The following is a 15,543-nucleotide window of genomic DNA, read 5'->3' as shown; positions in this document are numbered from 1 at the left end:
TGCAAATATTGGGATGACAAACGCCTCTATTTATTTGTCCTCCGTCGTGTCACCTTTGCGGTTTACTTGTCGAAGGAAAGTCTTGAATTTCGTATTCGTTTTTGAAAGAGAGTAACTTTTTTCTAATCAGGTAATAGTGTAGGTTGAGGATTCAATCAATTCTTGAGGAAAAAAACTAATTGGCAATCTTACTGCATGTTTATCGAAAAGGCAGTTTATCTATCTTCGGAAATGATTTACATGAAAAACTGGAATATATTACAACAAAAAATAAGCACTCAATATCAACTTAAAGTTTGTATTTCACATACGATGAATAGATGAATCATCTCAGAGAAGAAAAGCATGCAATGCCGTATTATTCCGTCAAAACCTAAAGGATCAAATTCCTCTCGCGTTCTTGTACCGCGAGCATGAATCCATATTCATGTGTGTACAGTAATTGTACCCTCGGGACTAAACACTTAAATGGCAGATTCGCGCTCTGGTTTCTGCCTTCTGATTTCCTTTTCGAGCTACAATCACTGAGAAGAATTAATAGATATAAGAAGAACGTATTGATCGATTGTTTTTTTTGTGTGTGTAATGCGAGAGAGTCCGGGAGAACGCAAGGGGATCGTAGTAACCGATATCCAACGCTACGCGAACGCACACGCGAACGCTGTGGATTTGTTTACTTTTTCAATCGAGAAGAAAAACTCCTGCTTACCTTCCTTCTTCTTTTCCACATTTCTCTTCATCCCCGCTTCACGTATCACTTCACACCTTCCCATATTTTGAATAAGCAATTTTTGAAAGATAATTAGGGAGACCAGAAATCCGGACGTTCCAGCCAATTTCATTTCACTTTGAGCGTGTCCTTCCATCTGACCTGAGGAGGGCGAGGTTGGGGGAGGAGCCAAGGCGGAGCGGGGGATTGTTATGACGGGCTGCTGGGAGGGGGGAGGGGGGAGTGGGGAGGTTGCGGTGTAGGGGATCCTGCCAGGGAGTTGTGGTTCGGATGTGTAGTGTGTAGGAAGCCTTGGCGGTGAAAAGGTGTTTGTGATCGGCGGGAAGAAAGTGGTTACAGGACTCCCAAAGTGATTTTGACTTGGTATTATTCGTGTGCTGCGAAGACCTGTGGTGTGATTTGTTTGAAGTTGGTTAGTATGATCTTTCTTCATGCATACAAAATGTAAGGTTGCTCACTTACATCGAGTGTTATATATAATTCAACGAGAAATCACGATAATTTGATACGTCGTGCCCACTAATGAAACTTAAGTGCACACAGCCCTATTTTTTAGACGCCAACCTGACACTGGAATAACTTCCTTGGGAAAAAAAGGAGAAATACCCTTTTGTGTATTATTTTCTCTGACGCAACATGAGTAGATTCAATGCAAAGGAATGATAATCTCTGGAGATTTCTTTCGAGCTGAAAACTCTCATACCTATTATTTACTATCCCTTCCTCCGGACACGAAAAATAATCCCGAAACATCTAAATATCCCGCTCGCATATCCCGGCCATCCCGCTCCTCCTCAACCAAACCTTTCTCAGACTGTCCTTTCGTCACTGGACATTCTCGCCGAAGTTTCGACAACCGACTCTATTTATGGCCGTGACGATAAGCAAGCAATTAAGATGATTCCTGGCCGCCCACGCTCATTAGGATAATCGAGTATGGGAGGGCAGCGCCAAGCAGGAGGGGCGAGGGAGGAACAGGAGTCTGGAGGGGCGCTTTGAACTATCATTAAAGGAGTGTCCACAATTCCTGTAACGAGGCTGAACACCCTGTAATCAGAGGAAGTAATTGGGAGTGATGTAAATCTATGGTTGGGTCATTTCCCCGGTATTTGTTTTGCTCTTAATAGGGTTGTCGAATATATGTGCGAAGTTCGGGCTTGTCGGGAATAATAGGATAGGAGGAATAAGAAAGTAAAAGAGAAAGAGAGAGAAATGTAAATTCATTAGACAGACAGACAGTAGAATAAAGTAAGAGACAAGGACGCAGAAGTAGAAACGAAAATGGATACTCAGGAAGAGGAAGAACGAAACACCGCGAACGAGGTACGAGTTGGCCGTACTCAGAGCGAGGTCTGTTATTATTACACAAAATGAGTGCGGTGGTTATGGTAGGGAAGATGGGGGTGGAGAGGGGAGGGGAGGGAGGGAGTGGTTGGTGAGTCATGGCGGAGTGGTGAGGAGGGACACATGACCTAATAAGGCCTTGCCCACTCGACCTGGCAGGAGTTGTACCGCCCTCACACCTTCACTTCACCTTCGCCCCGACGCTCACCTTCTCCCCCTCTCCCTCCGCTTCCCTCACCTTCCTGAGATCTTGGGCCTTTTCCCGTTTTCTTGTCCTTCGTTCCGTGTTTTTGTATATTATTTTTATTCTCATGATCATTCCTATATTACAAACGATTAGAATAGCAATATGAACATTTACCATCCATATTTCTATCAGTTTCAGTCATTAATTTCAGTCATTTTCAGTTCGGTGAGGATTAACATGCCCAGCGCCATGTTCTTTTCTCTATATTTGTTCATGAATCCGCGTCTCCTTTGCTAATCGGTGGCTGTCCTTCGCTCTGCAAGGTCATCGCATGTTCACATTCACCATCAAAGCAATCCGTTCTCTGACCATACCTTCCCTTTCTTCCCTTTCTACATTTGCCGTTTTGTGTCCGTGGCGTTCCTGTTGTTAACGTACCTTACTTCCCTCGTCTTTATTTGTGTTATTATTTTGGATAGGTTTTGCTTATGATATCGTCTTACTTTACCTCTCGTCTTTCTGTATGTATTATTTGTTATATAATTCGTCTTTGTTGTCACCCCGCTTCACCTTTCTCGTCTTTATTCATCTATCATATCGTATATATTTCGCCTTTTTCGCCCTTGCACTTCTTGGTCTTTCTCGCGTTTCCTGTATTATTCTTCATTACCTATATTATCCCTTCTTATTGTCACTGATAATGATGTCCTTATGGTTACCACAATTTACCTTATGACATAGGGTGCCCCTACCACACTCATTCGTAAGGTAGCGCACCTCAAACCATTGTAAGCTACTGGTACTGTAAGCTATTCAATTCCGTGTGGATACATAGGCTAACGAGAGGAGGCAGAGGGAGAGAAAGGGGGGAGATGGGAATGGTAAGAACAAGAGAACACATGTTAAAAGGGAAGTAGACGGAGGAGGAGGGAATGGAAAATGAGGAGAAATAAAACAAGATGGAAGACCAATGACTCCTTCCTGAGAACGGAAGGAGAACGGAGATAGGGAAGAAAGAATAGAAGAGAGGGAGAGGAGAGGATAGAGTAAGAGAAGTAGCTGGAAAGAGTAAAGAGCATAATTATCTCTAATAACAGCATGACCTGAGAGGCGATGTTGTGTCTGCTCAACAGCTACTGTTTGCCTTGTATAAACAGCTTAAAAGTTTAGTCAAGCGGCTTATAAGGAAATCTTGAGATTTTTTTAATAGCATAAGGGGGAACATATGGAGGGGCTAATAACTATTAAGGACTTTTTTAGATAATGATAAGAAATCCCAAGGTCTGAGAGGTAATGTGATAGATGTTTTTCTTTCGGAACTCCTTTTGATAATAGCTTTTATTTTTGTGTTCTCTTATTAAGAGGGACATTCATATCTTTACTTGATTATGTTTGCGCCATCCTTTCAAAACCTCCTTTTACTTTTACTCTATATGGAGTATCGTTTTTTTTTTTTTCTTCATTTTCATCTCTCTCTCTCTCTCTCTCTCTCTCTCTCTCTCTCTCTCTCTCCTCTGCTCCTACGCACACAGACAGGTTTTATGAAGGATTTCCTCTATTGTTCTTTTTCCTTTTTTTCGGACTTTTTTTCTATGAGCTTATCTCATTAGTCACAGTCAAAGCTCCGGCAAGATTCTGCGGCCAAATAGTCTACTAGTCCGGATCGGATTCTCTCTCTCTGTCCTCTCTCTTCCTTCTCTCTCTCTCTCTCTCTCTTTATCATTACATATGATCAACATTACCACTATTTTATGCCTCGTTACCGTTTGTTGTTATTTTTATTTAGTTACTCCAGTTATATCCCTTTTCTGTCTCGCATTTCCTTTGGGGACTCCGTTGACTCTAATTTTGTGTATTTCTCCTATCTGTTTCATTTATTGGTTTACACTTTTTGTTTTGGCGGTTCAGGATGAATTTGGAATACAAAAAACAATCTTGTTTTTCTATATACGTTGTGAACCTCGTGTTCTCATAAGTATTACATACATACATACTAGCACACACACACACATATATACATATAAACGTATATATGTATGTATGGTATGTATGTTTTATGTATATATATATATATCATGATTAGAAAAGGAACACAAATAATCAACCCCAGATTTATGAACCTCACCAGACCCCTTGCAAGCACACTCCCAGATTCACTCATAAGTTCAAGAGACGATAATAAGTGTGAGGAAACCGTAAGTGTGAGGCAGATTTCTCTCGGCGTCTCCTCAGTGCGGTTTCAGTGTTCTCTTCGTCCGAAAAAAATGAGAAGAGTGAGATTGCTATGGGGTCTAGTTCGATTTCTTGTTGTTGTTGTTGTTGTTGTTTCTTCTGTTGTTGCTTCTGTTTGTGTCATTATTCTTGTGACGAGATATTTTGTTACTTCTTTGTAATGTTTTGTTTTGTTTGTTTGTTTTACCGATGTTATTGTTCTTGTTAACGATCATGGTAACTTTATCGTCATAATTATCATTACTGTAATCTGTCATAATAGTTATATCCCATAGCATCATTCATGATTATTATCACTTTCTCATGTATTTATATTTGTTCACATACAACTGTAAAGCTAAGAAATGACAACACCCTTTATCTCGCCTTATGCCATGGCCACCAGTCCCAGTAATTCACTTTTCTTCCCACGTGTTGATTTGTACAAACCACAGTCACACGCTGCAGCCTCTGTCGGCCACGCGTGTTCTTCATTCATTCATTCACCTTAAAATAGGCACGAGGAGATGAAGGTGAATGGAAAGCTGTTTGCATGTATAGTGGGTAGAAAAATGACGGACTGACAGAAGGATATGAAGAAAGTAATATAAAAGATATTGAGAGGGAAAGGAAGACGGAAAAATGACAGTCACAGAAAAAAGTAGGAAAAAATATTAATGGAAATAAAATAGAGAATAAAAAAAAAAATTAAACGAAGAAAACAAATCGAATTCCAGTCCCCCGAGAGACTCCAATCACCAACACCCATTCATGGCGATCCTTGCAATATGTCATGTTGATCGGGTGGTTGCATACAAGGGCGTGTCTTGTTTGGGTCACTTGATGTCAGTGCCGAGGGTCCTAGATGCTCCTTGGACCGTAGAAGCGTCGAGATATGCCGTAGCGTTGCCTCACCAGAAGCCGCTCTACAAGGGCTTAGGGCTTCTACGGGAGGAGCCAGTGAAAGGGCCTTTGATAGTGAGAGCGATGGTGACGCCGACGCAGTGTGGTGGCTGTGTGTGCGGGGCGCTTTGCAAGGGTGCGTGTGCTGATGAGGGATGGGGATTATCATGGTGATGGTCGCTTGGGTATTTTCATCGTTTGATGGAGATGATAGTGATGGGTGTAATAGGAAGGAGAGATGCGGAAAGTGAAAGTGAGATTTTATGTATGTATGTGATACGGAAGATACAGACGACACTACGCAGGTACTGAGTGCACTTGACCATGAAGATAATAGGAGGAAAGATTATGAAAAGGGTGACACAATAACGGCAATGCAATGGAACGAAAATACGATATCCTTCACACGAGATGGAAGAATAAAAAGGGGGAAGGGAAGAAAAGATAGAAGAGATAACAGAGGATAATGATGATAAGGATAGAAACAGCTATAACGATAGTAATGCCAATAATGATAATGGGGATGATATTTATATTTATGATGTTAATAATAATGGCAATGATGATGATGGTAATAGTAATAGCAATGATAATAATGGTAACAATAATGGTGATAACAATGAAGTTAATGTTTATTCAAATAACTCCGCCAACGCGAACAACAGAGATAAACACACTCAATTAGTTAGCACAAAGCCCTGAGTTGACACGGCGTCGTGATGACCATCTTGACCAATTGTCTTCCAAATTGAGTCCCGCCGTTCGCTTGTGTCCCTCTGCCATCACACCGCGCCGCCGCATAGATCAAAGCCTCGTGCGTTGCAATCATTCCGCGGTTTTGGAGCGATTCTGAAAAAAGAAAAGGTATCATGATATATTTTCTCGCTCTCCTCCCCTCCCCCCCCCCACTCGCGAAGAAAGCTTGGGTAGGAGTGACAGCGTAAACTGCTTATTTATGGTCATTCGTTACTTTGTTTCTGTTCGGTCGCTTGTGCGTTATACTCGTTCGACTGATTACAAGCGCCCTTGTACAGTACGTCTTTCGACTTGTTTGTGCCATTATAGACGTCTGTGTTTTACCTGCTTTTCTGTACGATGGTCGTGTTTGCTTGCCTTTCCACCTCCTGCTTGCCATCCTGCTTATGCGTCTGAATGTCTGTAAACTTCCATGCACGATTCCTTTCGTGTGCTTCCTCCTCCCAGCTTATCATCATACCTGTCAGCACGTAGACTTACATATTAGCCTTCTTGCTTATATGCTTATGTGTCTGAATACATCCATGTGTGTCTGACAGACTGCTTAACTGCATGCTTCCTTGCATGTCGACCTTCTTGCTTATCTTTGCCCTTCCACTGCTTGTCTGATCAGCGAATGTAATCCTATAACCTCCTCCCTCCCCTTCTCCCCGCCACCGAGGATCAAAACTGACGCGAGGACGTGAGAGAAGGTTGTAGGATCTCGGTCTCTTGTTTAGGAGGACCCTTCCCGCAGTCTCGGCTCAGTCCTCTCCGCGGTGTCGGCTGGATCACACGCTCGCTCGCCTTTCTGTTCCTCTTATAAGACGCTCCCGACACTTGTTGAGACATCACGCAATGTGCCTTACGTCATCGTCCATTAGAATCGAGAAGGTAGGATGGCGAAAAAGTGGCAGAGGAACGTGGGCTCTGCCTCTCTCTCTCTCTCTCTTTCTCTCTCTCTCCTGAAATCCCAGCGGAAGAAGAATGCAGTCCTGCGATACCTCTCTTGCAACACTTCGCACTGATCTCCGAGATGGTGATACAAAAAAGTGAATACCAATACCTTGATCTCATACAAGGTTCTCATAGAAGTGAAGACACCGGATGGAAGGGAAAGAATTAAGGGTTAAAAGAAGTGACTGTGATATTGTGGTGTTGGTGGTTGAAGAAGAGAATGGAGGATGAAGAGGAGGAGGAAGAAGAAGAACAAGAAGAAACACCGTGATATAGACGAAGAAGAGGGAGAAGGGCGAAGATTCAATTAAGGAACCGTCGTCACTCGACAATGATCTCATGTCAGAGGCGAGAAATGTGTTTGCACAGCACGATTGTGTTATGAGGAGATAATGCTGCGTCTCGTGAGGAGGGAAGAGGGAGGCGAGGAGGCGAGAAAATGTATAAGGTGAAGATTACGGGTCTCAGAGAAGATAACAAAGGACAAAGAAAGGAAAAGATAGAACATGAAAATATGAAGGAGAAAACATATATGAGGAAAGTAAAATAACAGAAAGTGGAGGACGAAATGAGAAGGAAGGGAAAAATAATATACTTACATTAACTCATTTTATGGGCTTGTTCGTGTCTTCATGTATGTGCGTGTGTGTCCTCATGCACGCAAGTTCTGTGCCTGCTTATATATGCACTTTTGCATTTTTTCCCCCTGAGAATTCTTTCTCGAGGCGTTTCAGGTGTTTGTGAGGTGTGTGTGTTGGATTTAAAGTAGAGTGGATTTCGTACACCGGATTTTGAAGAAGAACAGGGAATATATGATGACTACATTTTCGGCTTTAGATAACGTAAGCTACTTGTGAAGGCATGGAATGGAAATGTGTTTACTACATCACCTTGAGACCCGATGGAGTCAGTGGACATTGTATCTAATCTCCCAAAAATCAGAAGTTAAGAGAAACTTTTTTTTTTGTTCTTCCTCCACTGCCGTTGTTTCTCGTGGTTACAGTCCCTAATCATGGCTTCTGTGTGTTTGCAAGTATAAGTTAGCGATGATAGCTTGGAGGGAACCGGAGGGGGAGGGGGGCGGGGGGTTGTACTGTGGTTTTGCCACGAGACTGAAGAAAATGAAGAAGTTGAAGAATAAGAAGAAAGAAGAGGAGGAGGAGGAGAAGGGGAGGGTTAGGGGAAGAGTAAGACCCCCACTTCCCCCTCCCCCTTGACCCCTTGACCCTGCCAGCCCTCACGTCCCACCACAGCCTGGCTACCTGCATCAAGGACACCTACCTGCCTACCCTTAACTGCCCTTGTCATTGGGCCTTACCCCGTTGCGCTCTCCTGTGCTTTCAGTTCACGCTTGCATGCACGAGACGCCCTCGAGGAAACAAACCTTCCTGGAGACAGGTTAAAGGGCGAGATATATCATTTGGTCATTTGTCATTTGTTTATGTTTTAAGTGAGACCCGTCGTCTTTTACTTCATTTTTTTTTACGCCCAAGGAAAGTTATGAAAATGGAATGAAATATGAGATGAAAAAAAAATCATCAACTAGGATGGCGAGGATGAACGAGACTCGTGTATATCAACAGCAATTATCATCCGAGTTCAAATCCGAAGTAATGTTTCAAGGTAATAGATCTGAGCCGCTGAGCTTTTATGGCATTCGCAAGGTTAAATGCAGCAGCCAAGACATTCTAAATATCTTGCATTAACATAACCTGTATTGAGAAGTAAGTTATTGCGGGGGGACTTGATAACAGGCGCAGGAAGGTTAGAAGTTATCGTTATGGAGAGATTATGAGAGATTATCATTTTGTTGTGTTGTTATCATGGCTGTTATTGTCGTTGTTATTATTATCATCATTATCATTCTTATTATCGTTATTATTATTTATTGCTATGATAGTAATGATAATAAAGATGAGTTATTAGTATTGTCATTGTTACTAATTAGTATTAATTTGATCATCGTAACTATTATCATTATTATTTTATAGTCTCTCTATATTTTTTTTCCGGTGGAGGTGATCGAATTACTTCCTCGCTACAAATATCACATAAATATAGATACATTCACTAACAGAAGCCAGAAGTAAAAAAGAAAAAAAAGAAAGTTTTCTTAAGAGTTTTTATAACGCGAATTCAGATATCTGAGTAACTCACAGATCTTAAGATGATAATTTTAGAAGGATACCGTAGATGCAAAGCCTGTGACGTCACGAGCCACCTGATCACGTCACTTAAAGGGCTCATCATCCTAGCGTAAACAAATGAAGGGTTGAGGTGTGTGTGTGTGCGTTTGTTTGTGTGTATGTTTGTTTGTTTGTGTGTGTATCTGTGTGTGCGTGTAGGCGCGCATGCGAAAGAGGGGAGATAGTTTCATTACTCATTAAAATAATGTTCTTTATCGTGTGTAATTTAGGAATGATTATATCAGTAGAAATGTTAATGATGGCGGTGATCATACTTCGGTTTGAATCGAGTGGCCATGAAGGGTCATGACTGCCGCCTCACACCCACACCCACACACGAAAACCAGCGGTCATGGATTCAGGTAGGACTCGCGGTTTCTCGCAAATTTCGAGAATTTACGAGAGCGACAACACCCAACCGGCCGCGTTCTGTTGCCCGATTCGCGAACCCTTCACTACAGACCAAAAGCATATTAAGATGCGTTATCAAGCGATAGGAAAATTGATCCAATCTACACCTTTAATTCTTCAATGCCCGTCACTTATTTAGAATCAAAACATGAATATGATCATCGAAATTCAAGAGCGCATAATAGTGAAGACTTTCTCGACCTTTTCGTATACGGGACTAGGCGGGGTCGAGACGATCTAGATCACTAAGGGCGATATTTCACCTCTGCCGAGCCTGCTAATCGTCCCTATGGCGGCGATGTGATCTCAAAGCCGCTCTGATTCAATTTTTCCCCCGTAAGGCTCAAGTTGACATTACCTGACAGTGGGACGACAGACCATTATGCAGGGAGTGAAATGTGACGTTCTTGACTGGAGCCGATGCTTAGCGCGTCATTACGGCCGTCGTCTTACGTCATCGGCGAGGTTAGGCCGAATTACTTGTACTACGACTTGGCGAGCTTTCTTCTTCGCCTCGCTCTCGTTTTCCCGCGCTTTCCTCCTCACGGGCTGTTTCTGCTGTGGCCGATACTCATCGTTCTCGTCAATACGATGATGATGATGATGCGCTTTCTCTGATTTAGTGTTATAATTATATGTCATTATTATTATTACCATCATTACTATCACCATCATTACCTTCATTGTCACCATCACCATTACTATTACCATTACCCTCACCATCACCATCATCTCCATCTCCATCACCACCACCACCACCACAATGCTTCAATCAGTATTATATTCGGTCATTGATATTCCACCATATAATATCGGTTTCAATTTCCATCAATAAAACCAAGTGTTATTCTTCTGATAAATTCATCGCTAATAAAAAGGCCTTTTTACTTATCGTTCCCATACCCTTGTGCCAATTCATTCACGTTCCTTTACAATTACTTCCAACTAGGATAATAGTTAAGGATAATTTCCAACCCGAGCGGAGATGAAGAGAGATAAATCCGTGTCCAATTATCCTAAAGATGCAATTTATCGTCAATCACCGATCGACTCAACCTCTTTTTCTTAAGGGTTATTAGCATACGATAAATCAGCAAACGTTTAACCTGATTACAAGCCCGTCGAAGTGGGTTGGGGATTTGCTGTGCAGGTAAAGATGGTGTTTTTGGTGTGAATGGTGATGGTATGGTTATGTGTTGTTATTGGTGATGATGTCATCTTGAGGATGGAGATAAATGATAACTGTTTGGGTTTTAGTTCGCTACGATGGTGTCTTTTATGGCTATATTAATGGAGTCGCAAAAAAAATATATAAAAACATATTTAGATAAGCAAACTTCCACGCCGGCTCAGGAAAGCCTTCGAAGTCGCCGTTATGATATATCTCTCCTTCGAAGGTTTTTAAATGAGCCGCCATTTTGTATAAGATTCAAAACCCAAGCGGCTACGACCGTTACGACCTCGTCCGCCAAGACGAAGGGACCGCCGAAGAAGGTTTTTATTCGACATCTTACCTTTAGCGGGTCGTTCCTGCAGAGGCGAGAGTCGACGGGCGTGACCATAACACTTGATTTTCCTCCTTTGGACGCCCACGATCCGCCCGTTAACCTTTTCTTTATGGGCTTTCAATTGGGGTCTTGTGGGCAGGCGTGGCGCAGGTGCTAGAAAGTGTGGAACAGGTGTTATTCGGAAGGTAATTAGGAAGGTGTTTAGGGGGTATGTGGGTATTGTGACAAGTGTTGATGATTTGGGTATTGTGTCAGGTGTTGATGGCGAATGTATGGTGATGTAGAGTGTTTTTGGATCTGGGTCCTGTGTCAGGTGTTCGGGAGGGGTTGGATGTGATGGGTTATTGTGACAGGGGGCATTTAGGTACTGGCATGTTGTGCTAGAGGGCGGAGGGGAGAGGTTAGAGTTACTGTGACAGATGTTGGGGGTATGTGGGTAACGGGACATTTTGATGGGTTCTGGAAGGCTGGGGCATATTTAGGTAGTTAAGAATGGAAGGCAGGGCATTGTGGTTCTAGAGACAGATGTTTAAGTATAAGGATGGACTGCATATGCTGACAGGTGGTCGGGATTATATGAGGGTGATATATTGTGAGCGTAGATTGTCATAAGGCAATACATTATGCAAATAGATGTAGAGGTTTATAAAGAAAGTGAAAGTGAAAGCCCATCTCAAACCATCGGGTAGATAGGGAGGTCTGTTAATCATTTAGATAATGAAACTGCTAATGATTGCTAATACAGTGGCTGGGTCATTAATCAGTACTTGATGAACCTGTGGGAGCAGCGCGGGGGGCGAATAATGGTGTTAACACTGCTGTTATTGTTCAGGTTTGTTTTGACTAGAAATAACGCCACATTGTTTTCATCTCTGTCAAACTTGAGAGATTTTTTTTGTTTTAGCTTTATTTACTCATAAAACGGTAGAGCTGTTAAAGTCATTACACCTCCCCTTCCCCCTCCCCCTCCTCCCCCTCACATTCACCCCTTCAGTCTCGTCAGCTCACCTTCTGACCTGGCATTGACCCCGCCCTGTCATCCGCTGGCATCATGACAGTCCTGGTAGTCCGTCCACCCCCTGAATACGACCATATACTACCCCCCCCCCCCACCTTACGCCCCGTCTTACACGACTCCCACCAACGCCTCCTTCCAATACGACCCCGACCCCCCCTCTCATCCCCACTATGATACGACCCTCACTAACCCTACCCCTCGACCCCACCCCCATTCACGACCCCTAGTACGACCCTTCCCATCCCCACGACCCCCTCCCTCACCATCTATCGTCTAAGAGGATGAGTAATGACATCTTGAGGAGAATTGTACTTCATCCAATGGTTTTGACATTCACTTCACGACTGTGAGTGGGTGATAGGTAAGGTTGTTTGATTGTGTGTCTTTGTTGTGTGTTTGTTCGTGTTTATGTTTATGTGCGTGTATGCGCGCGTGTGTGTGTGTGTGTGTGTGTGTGTGTGTGTGTGTGTGTGTGTGTGTGTGTGTGTGTGTGTGTGTGAAAGTGTGCATGTCGTATTGCTCTTGTGTGTGTGAATGTTTTTGTACTTAAGTGTCCCTGTACCTTACGATTATTCAATCATGACTCCTAAAGAAAGAGGCCAATCTGATAAGATTTAAAAGGTCACGGGCCTTATACAGGTAAAAGCGAGCATGAGTTGCTCGCATATATTAGATACATGAAAGAGAAACTTTAATAGCCACGCACACACGCACGCACGTAACCCCCAACTCCCCCCAAACACACACACATATATATGTATATATATATGTGTGTGTGTGTACATGTATTTTTATATATATATATGTGTATCTATATACATTTATACATGCGTTTATGTACGTACACACACACACACACACACACACACACACACACACACACACACACACACACACACACACACACACACACACACACACACACGTGGCAAAGATACGCATTCTCTCCGTCGCCACTGGATAAAGTTTGATAACTTCTCAAGACACAAGACGTTTGTTGAAGAGATAATGGATCTCTCTCTCCCATTCTCCTTCCCCGAACAGGCATTTCCTGTCAGGACCGAACAGCTGTCAATAAACAGCTGCGATTGAGCCAACGTTACAAAAACAAAACAAAAAAACAAGGCAAGGATACAACACGATTGAGACGACTTAACAATCCTACATAAACGGAGATTTTCAAAACGACTTTGTTTGCTTTTGGTGTGATCGACGTGACTGACACATGTAATGACGTCACCTTGTTACTGACTGGGATGCCAACCTTCACAATCGCGCCGAATTTGGGGGAAAATACCGGGCGCGCAGAACGAACAAGAACTGAACTGAACGGTTAAAAGTACTGTTGGTTGGTATTGTGTTCACGCCGGTGAATAGAGGGGCGTCTGTGAGGTGAAGAAGGAGGTGTCTGAGTCGTGTTTTATAAGGGAAATAAATAGTGTCTTGTAATGAACGATCGACAGTGCTCAAGGGGAAATGCATTAGGATTCGTAGGATTCTTATAAGGAGAGGGGGGTCAAGTGTAGGAAAGGAGGAGGAGGAGGAGGAGGAGGAGGAGGAGGAGGAAAAGGGAGAGAGGGAGGGACCAGAAGGAGTTATCGACGGCATGAGCAATTTGAGGCTGTGTGAGGCACCCACGATCCTGTAAGGTCGAATAGTCTGTTACATAGTAATGAGCTCATCACCCTTATAAAGGTAAGAGAGGATTGTAGGTATTCAGCATTGGTCTCGGCGTAACTTGTTAATGGCCGCGGGTCATTCCAATACGTCAGGACATCATTTGCGACGCTAATTACTATCCTTGGCGTGGTCTTTACGTGCTGACGTGGTTGACGTGCATGTTGACAGGTGAACGATGAGAAATAAAAAGGAAAATTATACGTTCAGTTATGTTCAATGTGTCACCATCCATATAAAACAAACTAATTATTGAAATTACATTAAAAAACATCCTTCTCGGGGCGTAGTGATTACACATGTGATTTAAACCAACAAATCTGTTTTTTCTCCCCCCTCCTCCCCCTTCTCTCTCCGTCACCTGAGCGCCCACCCACCTGCAGGCGCACCGATAATCACCTATCCATTTAAGCTTACCAATCCTGTTTCCTAATGAACACATAAGTAGAAGTGCGTTTATGTCACTCTGAAAGACGTGAGTGTTCTAAACTTGAACAAGGTGTTGGTACAAGGCCCAGTGATCTAAATACACAACTAGTTTCACTCACAAGAAAAAAAAGAAAAGAAAAATACAGAACTTTCACCGAAATTATATCGAAATGCTTCAATTATTTTCACATTATTGAAAACATAATGTCATATGGTTTTCAAATTGTCAATAAAATTTCTTTTCCTAATGTGATAAATATTAGTGATGTTATATCACTTTTACCGTTATATTATGTTCATTATTTGTTTTCATGCTGTTGGTATCTATATATATTCTAATTTAGTGATTTTTCTTTATTTCCAGCAGTAACGGAGGAGAAGAGAAGAGCGTTGACAAGCACAGGTAAATTGACACTTATGTTGTACTGGCATAGAGATCATAATTTATTTTATCTAGCTCCCTTGATGTATTACTGATAATTATTCTGAATATTATATCACGTCAGCAAGCTTATTTAAAAGTTCAATGCATTTTAAATAAATTCGTATAACAAATGAAATTGCTGGAAAAATTGTGAAATGATAATGAAAATTAAATTTAAAAAGTTTCTTTGCTTAGATTTTATTTTATTTATGCGGTTCATATGCAGGTCCGCATTTTTTATGCACATAAAGTACGAAGTTATTAAGCGTTATTTTGTCTTACCTTTATCACATGGAATCTGATTACTATGCACTACAAACTACAAACCTTTTTTTCTTGGAATGGTTATGATATAATCTATGAAAAAAATAAACATGAACACACATTAATACGGACATATAATATACATAGTTTCCCATTTTCTGTCAAAAGAAAGATACTTTTTTACCGGCCGTTTTGTAAGGCGGTCAAATCACTTGCTCGATAATTAACGCCTAATTTCGCGCTTAATGGAGTCATTTCATCTGGTTTCCCTCCGGACCATATAAGTCCAACATGACCCTCACTTAGGAGTAAATGGAAAGCTAATGAGAGGGCGTGGCAAGTCGATCAAAATCAGAGTTAAAAGGGGCGTTCCTTAGGGTGCACTCAGCGCTCGTGTGCGTAGCTGATTGGCGGGTTGCAGCCCTTTAAAAACTGTTAAGGGATTTGATTGGTGCTTATGACAACAGTTATGGGGTGTTCGTGTTTCTTAGATGGTCATTAGAGTGCTGATTAACGGATGGGGATTTAGTGGGAAAAAATATATTGTCTTTTCGTGATT

At 42.2% G+C, this 15,543-nt stretch overlaps 1 protein-coding gene and 1 long non-coding RNA gene across 17 annotated transcripts in view; one reads left to right on the top strand and one right to left on the bottom strand.

Moving 5' to 3' along the window:
- The window catches only part of LOC122258952 (uncharacterized), a 215,811-nt gene that overhangs the window by 76,048 nt on the left and 124,220 nt on the right, over positions 1–15,543 (top strand). For 11 of the 16 annotated variants that reach the window (XR_015192713.1, XR_015192712.1, XM_086556731.1 and 8 more), the window contains exon 2: positions 14,659–14,699. The gene's annotated coding sequence lies outside the window, so the exon portion shown is untranslated. Of the gene's footprint in view, positions 1–1,011; positions 1,143–6,883; positions 7,005–14,658; positions 14,700–15,543 lie in introns of those variants that run through there. The other 5 variants (XM_086556726.1, XM_086556719.1, XM_086556720.1 and 2 more) reach the window with 5 other exon arrangements.
- Positions 5,932–6,646, bottom strand: LOC147467761 (uncharacterized). The gene is made up of 2 exons (XR_015192714.1): positions 6,456–6,646; positions 5,932–6,224 (listed from the first exon to the last, which is right to left on the bottom strand). It is a non-coding gene; the product is annotated as an uncharacterized LOC147467761 (long non-coding RNA).

This window comes from Penaeus japonicus, unplaced genomic scaffold (genome assembly GCF_977035675.1).
Source record: "Penaeus japonicus unplaced genomic scaffold, GWHDUDI00000001_assembly GWHDUDI00000033, whole genome shotgun sequence".
NCBI classification, from domain to species: domain Eukaryota; kingdom Metazoa; phylum Arthropoda; class Malacostraca; order Decapoda; family Penaeidae; genus Penaeus; species Penaeus japonicus.
This window is presented reverse-complemented; position numbering and strand designations above follow the sequence as displayed.